Source organism: Montipora capricornis, chromosome 4 (genome assembly GCF_036669925.1).
Source record: "Montipora capricornis isolate CH-2021 chromosome 4, ASM3666992v2, whole genome shotgun sequence".
Classification (NCBI taxonomy): domain Eukaryota; kingdom Metazoa; phylum Cnidaria; class Anthozoa; order Scleractinia; family Acroporidae; genus Montipora; species Montipora capricornis.
The window spans coordinates 43,618,850-43,626,349 of NC_090886.1; the positions used below are offsets into that span (position 1 = coordinate 43,618,850).

At 41.9% G+C, this 7,500-nt stretch overlaps 1 protein-coding gene and 1 pseudogene across 1 annotated transcript in view; one reads left to right on the forward strand and one right to left on the reverse strand.

The window, feature by feature from the left end:
• LOC138044955 (NLR family CARD domain-containing protein 3-like) overlaps positions 1 to 7,500 on the reverse strand; it is a 383,130-nt gene that overhangs the window by 320,893 nt on the left and 54,737 nt on the right. The window lies entirely within an intron of this gene.
• Positions 6,649 to 7,500, forward strand: part of LOC138046723 (uncharacterized) — a 6,033-nt pseudogene continuing 5,181 nt past the window's right edge.

Below are 7,500 nucleotides of genomic sequence, written 5' to 3' on the forward strand. Positions count from 1 at the left end.
GTTTTTCTTTTTTTAGTTTTTTTTTTTTTTTTCCGTGTCGGTAAAAGTCTTGCCTGTCACTCCCCTGGTAAGTGGTGTCTTTGTGCATAGAGCCTTCTATGCGTATGTTCTTAGGATCGAGAGGGTAGTGGAACTGCGTAGATTTCTCTGGTGGACACAGTAGAATCATTAACTTAGCCTGCAATGGCGTCGAAAGTCATGTAACGCGAATGGCGTTTTAGTGGATCCTTAAACAAAATATACCCTTATGGAGCTCAATAATGGAAAGTCAGTTGGATAAACTAGGCAGGAAGCTCAAAAGCGACGAGTACTGGACTTCGACAACAATCTATCGCCCGTCGAGACGAAATCAAAGTGAGCTCAATTTACCTGAAGTACATGGTAATTTGACACGATTGAGTTTCTTGTCTTCACGCACGCAATGAAATAGGAAGAGGTTTTCGCCTCTAAGAGCAAATATGTTGTTAGTTTCCATAATTTTTTTCGCTGGAAAAGGATTCTGTGGTATTTTCTGCCTTTGTGAATTATAATATCATGTTGTGTATTGAATTTTCGAGCTTAAGGTTGAAATGTGATATGGGAGAAGTTTTTTAGTATTGCTCTGTAAGCAGGAAGGGTTCACAGGCCTGTTGGAAGCGTGCTTGAGTTTCAACAAAATGAGCCCCAAAATCAGTGAAAACTTGTGACGCAGATGAATAATAAAGTAGCTGCTATTTCCAAAATGATGGAATTACCTGGTGATAAATAACGTCGTACGCGTCTTGGAGAGTAAATTTTGACTTTGCATAAATAAGAGTTGGGCGATTGTGATCTTTGTTTTGACTTCGCTCATTTCATTGTCAAACTTTATAACACTTGACTGAAAAAGAAACTTACAAAAACCCGGTATCTTGCCATCATTTGACACAGATGCTTCACTGTTTAGCGAGTAAACATGCCGCGGTAACTTAATCATGGCGCCCGCTGAATTCCGGCCATGTCACTTTCGATTTTGCAATTTACTTGAACGTAGCAAAAATCTCCCAAAATGTTTGTCGCTGATCGTAACTTTTATATTCTATATTCACGGTTCAAAATTAATGTTGTTTTGATGTCGTAAATATTTTATTCTCGATCGACCGTTCGGGAAACTTCCTTCTGCTCTTTCTGAAAACTGTGTATCAATAGTTATTTGCTTTTTCATCAATATTTGTTTTGCATAAAGCAAGCAAACAAGATCTGTACCTTGCTGAGTTCGCATTTGTTAGAGTTAATAGTATTTTCGGTCCGATGCTTAACTTCAGTGAACTTTAGTATTAGAAAGCTGTCAGATGCTCAGAGGGCACACTTGTGGTAAACAGAAGTTGTGGGGGAACTTGAAAATTATCAACATGTCAGCCCAGAAGCCAATGTTTCTCGCTTCTCCTTTATTTGTTGTTCTTCAGAGACTGGAATGCTGTATTTCAATACCACACAATTCAGTGCCTTCTGATTTTCTGTAGCACGTACCACAGGCAACCCAGTGTATGCTTCACAGAAGCATCTCGTTAACTTAAGATTCGGCCAACACGAGCGTAGGACGGTGGAATAAACATGTCTTTTGAAGAGGCGAGGAATTCTCTTGTAATTTCTTTTGCAGAAGGTTCAATTAGCGAGGAGGAATTTCTTGTTTTATACCATGATGATGAATACGAATCAGTGAATCCTCTTTTAATATCCTTACTGGGAATTTGAACCATTTTGTTTAGATTCCTTGGATTCTAGCGAGTGTAAATCCGCTAAGGGGAATTGGTTCATAAACAAAAAATGCGGCTACAATTATCTCTTTTACCTGTCTTTTCTGCTTTCCTCCTGTGTCATGGTGGATTATGGATAACGCTACATTGAGAACAAGCAAATTTTGGTATGAGCCGCGATGTGGCCGAGTGATGTCTTTGAATGAACTCAGAATTTTCGCTAGATTTTTTCATTTCAGCGATGGATAAATCAAGACAAACACAACCAAATGCACATTTAACACATTGGGTGATCAGTTTTCGATGCATAATAAGGGAAAAGACTAAAATAGTGCGAATAAGTGTGGATGAATTCCTACCGTTTTCACCGTATTCCACGACGAGAAACCCGGCGAAAACATACCGTCCTGGAAGCACGACGGTCAAATGTCACGGGGATTTTGCGTGACATGACACTCATCTAACCATCCCAGTCTACCGTCATGTACTATCTTAAAGTCCCTAATGCAGCCATGGCGGGACCCAGGGGAATAAGGAAATTTTGCGGTTGACATAACTACGGTCTGCCACCACTGTAAGTCTCAGTTTGTTACTTTAAGTACCAACTGAATTCTTCGACGAAAATGGGCGGGGCAGCAACAAAAAGTGGGTGTGGCGACGATATAAAAAGTTGAGCCCATTCAACAGTTCGGTGATTTTCGTAGTATTTGATGGCCAATACTACGATCAGATTAATGGTGTAGCCATGGGTTCACCTTTAGGCCCCGTTTTGACTAACATCTTCATGTGCCACTTTGAGGAAAAATGGTTTATGAACAGCAGATTCTGTCCTTCACTTTGGTTCCGATATGTAGATGACACCTTCACCATGTTTGACAGCAAAGACAATGCTAATGAGTTTTTAAGTTTTTTAAATAGTCGACACGATAGCATTAAGTTTACTATTGAACTCGAACAAGACAATAAGATTCCATTTATAGACATCCTTCTCAAACGCTGCCCTGACAACACTTTCTCTACATCTGTCTACCGGAAGAAGACATTCACAGGCCTTTATAACACCAAGTGGGATTCATTCACACTTCGAAAGTACAAAATCAACCTCATCCGCACTCTCACCTATTGATGCTTCCGAATTTGCTCCTCGCCATCTTTATTACAGGCCGTTATTAAAGATTTGAGAAAGCTCTTGTTGCAAAATGGTTACCCTCAAGGACGGTATTATCACGTTCAACATTAACGATGTATTGAACAAAAATAAAAACAAACCAAATAACCCTGTTTAAGCTACAGTCCCCAAAAAAGATATCTTAATCGTGTTACCCTACTTAGGACTTCACAGTAACCAAGTCACGAAAAGTCTGAAATCCTGCATATACAATTTCTACTCTTTCGTCAAGATCATATTCCAAAACACTTGCGCATCAAATCCTTTTTTCCATACAAAGATCGATTGAACCGATCTCAGAGGTCCAAAGCTGGTTTCTGGAACTGTGATGAATTGTACATTGGCAAAACAAAACGAAGACTCCATGACAGAAAAACAGAAGATTTCAAGGCCCCCGCTAAAAGTGACCATTCATGAGCCATTGATGATCATGTGAAAATCACGGGTCACGACATTAAATGGGATCACTTTGACATTTTAGCGTCCGGGAAAACCGACTTTCACTGCAAAATGAAAGAGACGTCGTTCATTCGAGAGCTAAAGCCTTCCCTTAATGTCAATATTAGTAGTGAGAGGTTATTGCTGTTTTAGCTATTACTCCTCATTATGTCTAGACACGTACTGCTGCAGATCATTTTTCTCAGTCTAGGTTCCAGACCCCTAATGTTTACGATATCTATATAAAATAAATGGAAAACGTTTTCCTTGTTTGCATAGCCTGATATAAACACGAGAGGGGTTGGGAGAATTCTCGACAGTTATGCAAACCCGAGACGAAGTCGCGTACTAAATTGTAACGGTCACTTTTGATAATGTATGTTGACTAGCATACGAAACGTCAAGTTTTATATAAAAAAAAATACGTTGGAATACAATGTTTATCACCGCTGTTTGTGTTATTTTCTTTATCCAACTTAATTATTGTATATTCCTGTTAAAATTATGGCTGTTCAAAAAATTACAGCTGTACATTCAATATTATAACACATTGGCTTTTACATTGTTGTTCGAAATACAAAGTGTGCAAGAATTGCATTTACATTTCTATTGTCATTGTGTTCTTGTTAACTAGAGAAGTTGTATCGCAGTACTTTGAAATAAAAAAAGTACAACTTCTGTCGGGCTCCAAAAATAGCACTGTGATCCAAATCTGCCAACTATGTATTACATTGACAGTGTCTCGTTGGCAGTAGCGATAGCTACTACTAGTGACCACTAGTTAGTCTTGAAATGCTTGTCTTTTGGACAGTGATTTTGTCTGGGATAATGCTTTCTTCCTTTTGAACAACTTTGGCTCGAGCCTTGTTTATTTTTTTTTTGGCCAGGGAAAATTGTATCATTCATTAGCTGGCCAGTATTCTGTAAACTTGATCAGGGCTTCAAGGAGACATTTGTTATCGTTATTTGAGGACACTGCATTGAGCCATCCTTTTCTCCAATTCATGGTGACTTTAATATGCATGAAGTTATGGGCAATTTCACCTTAATGTGCTCAGTTACCAAGTTTAATAAACGTGGTCGTAGCTGTCCTTGTTTTGATATGATGCAAACTTCTGACTACTAAGTTAGCGTTGTAAAACAATAAATTTACATGATTTAAGACAGGTTGTATTGTAACAAGTTCAACTCCAGCATTGCGTCCTCTCTTTGGAAAGGTTGCTGCGCACACAGTTATTTGACAGGTATCAGTTGTGTCTAAACTTTGAAAAAAGTATTGAATGGCCTTTGGAATTTTCGCACCCCCACCCCCTGCCCTTGTATTCTCACCTATTTTTAACAATTACTTTTAGTGAGAAAACATGACAGTTTTCACTTCATTCAGGAAATACCTATTTCGGATCTACTTTCAACACACAAATTTACATACGCGATTTAAAACTAGTTTCGCCCAATTATGACCTTGTCCGTTGTCTATATATAGCGATCAACTGACGAGGTCATTGGACGAAACCATACATATTTAGAGATCAGGCCCCATTTGTTCAAACCATGTGCGAACTTCAAGGAAGTCGGCTAAAAATCCTTCGAAGAAAGTGTAGGCTACCCGAAGTCTCTTGTTGATTTTCCTTAACAGAAAGGACAAATTTGACGAATGTCTCAAGTAACATTTGATTGACGTGTTCTTGATATCAGCCAATCAGAAATTTCCGTCCTCTCAGAAAATCCTAGTTTTCATGCAAGCGGTGTTTCACATCGCCTCTCCCCATTCCGCGCGCCTTTGCCGCTCGTTAATTTGTCTCTCGCGCCAAAAATACCGCCAGCTACGCAGGCTAATAATGGTTGGAATACCAGCTTCTGTTAGTTCCTCGTCATAAGACAGACTGGGGCAAATGATTGACAGGCTCTTTCCTGGACCAGCTCCAGTTCGCACTGTAATTATAACGTCAAGGCTCAGTATATAAATTTGGATAGTTTATTCTAGTTTATGTAGCTTTACGCAAAATTTCAAACAATCCAGTCAATAACTATTCTCACTGCATAATTAATTAGCTCATGGCAGAAGTTTTCATTATGTGTTCGAATTCCCCCGCTTCCGCGCACGCTTATTGCGGTGTTGATGCTTTGCGGTCTTCGAGTATATATTTTATCGCCCTGCCTGAAACGTGGTCATTTTAACCGTACTCCGGGACGACGGCCAACTTTCGCTTCTGTTCCTTGCACAGTCAACCGCCACCAGCATAGATGGCAGAACATCGGCAGAACATCGCCTTCACCCTCCACCCGCTCCCGTCGCTGCTCCAATCGTGGAGCACGCTGCCGTTGAGCCACTGCCAGTTGTAGAAGAACCGCCTGCTGTTGATCCGGTTCTCGCACCGCCCCCGGCAATATTGTTGGTCCTTAGCCAGGTTTATGTTTTTTTATCGTGTTTTACCCGCTGCCTGTAGTTTTAGTGCCTACGTTTGTCTCCGGTTCATTTATATTTTCTTTCTCGGTTCTTTTGTTTGGGTTTATTCCGGTAAACCTGTATACTCCTTTGAAGCTATTGTTTTTATGCTCCGTATTGTTTTCGGGCTTTTGTTTCCTCCTATTTTTGCATGCCTCTGTGGCTCTCTGTTGCGTTTTTCAGCTTCCGCAATTTAGGCTTTCTCGTTTTGTTTTTGGCTAGCATTGTTCGGGTGTTTCTTCGTCTCCCGGTGTGGGTGAATTTACGTCAAAAAAAAAACTTTGGTTTAGTTCTTTTTGCATGCGTTTTCCGCTGCTCTAGGCTTTTTGTGGTTGCGTGGATTTTCTTGCGGCATACCGCCAGTTTAGGCAATTGCGTGGAGGTTACGGTGGTATTCAACCAGTGAAGGCAACGTGTTGTTGCATGGCTGTTATTGTATTCCGGTGGTGAAGGCAACCTGTTTTTTTGGCACTGTTTTCGTGAATTCCACCGGTGAGGACAACATGTTGTTGTTGCGTGACCGCTGGTCAAGGCAACATATCGTTGGGTAAACTATTTGCGTATACCACCGGTGAAGGCAACGCGTTCATGCGTGACTATTTTTTGCGTGTACCACTGGTGAAGGCAACGTGTTGTTGCGTGAATGTTTTACGTGTACCACCAGTGAAGGCAACGTGTTGTTGCGTGTTTTGTTCGCGTTTTCCTTTGATGAGGATAGCGTGTTATTGCGTGACTGTTTTTGCGGGTACCACTGGTGAAGGCAACATATTGTTGCGTGATTGTTTTCCGTTTTCCACCGGTGAAGGCAACGCGTTGTTGCGTGACTGTTTTGGTGGGTACCACTGTTGAAGGCAACGTGTTGTTACGTGACTCTTTTGCGTATGCCACCGGTCAAGGCGACGTGTTGCTGCGTGGCTGCTTTGCCTATACCAACTGGTGAAGGCAACGTCTTGTGCTTGCGTACACAGCTGGTGAGGCAACGTGCTGTGCGTGACTGTTTCTGTATGGTACCGGTGCGGGCAACGCGTTGTTGCGCGACTGTTTTGCGTGTACCTCTGGTAGAGGCAATCTATTGATGTGATATACCGTTATGGAAGGTATTACGTGTTGCAGGATATTGTTTATGGAAAGTAAACTTGAACTTTAAGTCATATTGGTTTGGGCTGTTTATTTTGTCATAGGCCGCTGCCCGTATTAAGATTCTTGAGGACAAGATTAAGTCGTTGGAACAGCTGAAGACTTTGGAAAGTTCAGAGTCAGCTCTCGCAGCCTTGCGTCGACATATCAGTCGCCCTACCGCGATGTTCGACAAATATGAGGCCCTTGATCTGCTACAGTCTCTGGTTCGTCTGGCAAGAAACGAAAGCCACAAGAAAGCGGAAGAGTATGCGGCTGCTCTGGATGAGATCAGAGCCAGGACGGATGCCTTGGACCACCTTCAGTTGCAGCGCCTTTTTCTCGGGTTATTGGGGGATCCTGTTCGTGCTTAAGTTGCCAGGGAAGCCACTACTATTTTGAAGGGCGTAGACAAGGCTCCTCCTCCCCCCTCTGGCTATGGATCCATTGCTTGTAGACCGTCTCCTTCCCCGCCTCAGCAAAGCACTCAGTGCTTTCGATGCTTTAAATCCGGGCATGTTGCCCGTTCACGCCGTAGTAACCCAGTGAGACGTCAAAGTGTTCGGGGACGCGCCGGGCGTTTTTAGTTCCTAGACCCGGCTTTTGAGACAGTTTGT